Genomic DNA, 2,093 nt, shown 5'->3' on the forward strand with positions numbered 1-2,093 from the left:
TGTTTACACATGAAAATGGCATTAAAACATTTAATAAATACATTTTACAGTTATAGTCTGTGTTTAAAACATGCACATTTTTAAAAGGCTTATTGATTACATAATAAATATTGGATATTGTTTTGTTTTGTTAGTTATTCGTGGATTCGAAATGTCACGCCAAATTAAAGCACTCGGAAATTTCAATATGTCCCTTATGTCACTACATCATGCCAAAATTTTATCTAGCATACACTTTAAAATGTCTAAATTAAAATATTTAAACATAGCCTACAAAAATGTCCCATCTTTGGATTATGAAGTACTTTAAACAATTTTGATACGTAAATAAAGTAATAATATATTAAACCTAAACTTACATAATTAGAAATAAAGTCACTCTTCATAATTAACCAAATATTATGTTCATATATAGACATTACTATGAACAAATCATTAATTAATTGTGTTAAACAAAGTACAATGATTTATTCTATTTATTTGTTTGTAATTAAGCACAAAGTTATACAATGGGCTATCTGTGCTCTGCCTACCGCGGGTATCGAAACCCGGATTATAGCGTTGTAAGTTCGCAGATATACCGCTGTGCCACTGTGGGGCAAAGTACAATGAAAGTTCTTTATAACGAATTTATATTTTCTTCTCCAATATCTTATTTATTGTTTCTAAGCTGTTTGGTGCCTCTATTTTCCATGGCTTATGGTAGGAAGAAGGGATGACCTATTGTCTTTTATCATCACCTGCTGTCTTGTCACTTGAGGGGGGGGGGGATTCTCACCAGATATATGACCTAAGGAATCTTCTGATAGCTTCATCCTTGGTAACACTTTCTAAATGGTCTCAGTAGAAACTTTGAGCTCTTCAACAGGTTGACTTCCCACTAGCAAATTGTTTTCTGAAGCTGTATTAACAGGATCTTTGGCTCTTCAGCAGGTGGACATACCACTAACAAAGTCTTATGTGAAGATAACTAGTTGGCCATTCATTCACTGACATACTTCCAAAGATGATCGCCATGAATGACCTTGGCTTGGATTGCCTGTCCCTCTGGATTCTAAACAACACATCATTGATTCTTTTGACTACTGCATAGGGTCCTTCCAAATATCTACTTAAATTCGACGAAATTAAATTCTGTTCAAAATTCTTCTGGAAATCTCATGCCACATTTTTCTAATTCATGTCTCTTAAATTTCTTTCTTTCTTCTTGGTTTTCTTTTAACTTCATATCTCTTTGTCTTTTTTTCATCTTTCTTCTAATTTTCTGTCTCTTTTTTCCACTACTTGACCATTCTCATTATATTTTCAAACTTGCTTTGAAAACTTCTTCATCTTGAATGTCATATTAATCTTGTTTGATTTTTACCAATATAATCCCACTCTTTAGATTAGCGTTGTAATTATTTCGAATGTTTGGTCAGTTCTTTATAATTATTTGCTACTGGGCAAAACCCAGTCTACTTAATAACAATGAAGTTCTACAAGTTAGTTTTACTAATTTTTATTGATATGCCTAAGTTCAAAGTAAATGCTAATTCTCTTGCTCTACAAAATGTATTTCATATCTGTTAATGCTTCATGAAAACACAAACTCAATAATCACAGCACTGAAATAACTAACTCAATCCAATAATATATTACCACTTCAGGCAAATGTGATATATTAATAGACTTAATAATCATCTACTCTAGCCTAACTCGTATTTTCTACTGTTTTCTAAATTATCAAGCCATGTCTGCCAAGTAACTTTAAACCTCCCACTGGAGAAACAACAATACAAATGCCTAAATTATTAAAAAATAAAATCCTACAATAGTCTGTTCATTAACTTATGAATATAATATTTTAACAGTATTAATACCAATACTGTTTCTCTCTCTCTGATTGTGTTTTTTCTGTCTATGCTCATAAGCTTTGTAACACTCTCCCTATCGAGCTGCAATGTATGAAGTCCGCTAGATCTTTTAAACGTCTTTTGAAGTCGTTTCTCTTTCATCTGGCTTTCGACTAATGTAGAGACTGGTCAGTGACAAGCGTTTTGAAGGCTGTTAACGGCTAGAGAAATTAAATTATTATTATTACACCACCAATA

Source organism: Limulus polyphemus, unplaced genomic scaffold (genome assembly GCF_000517525.1).
Source record: "Limulus polyphemus unplaced genomic scaffold, Limulus_polyphemus-2.1.2 Scaffold2336, whole genome shotgun sequence".
Taxonomy (NCBI): domain Eukaryota; kingdom Metazoa; phylum Arthropoda; class Merostomata; order Xiphosura; family Limulidae; genus Limulus; species Limulus polyphemus.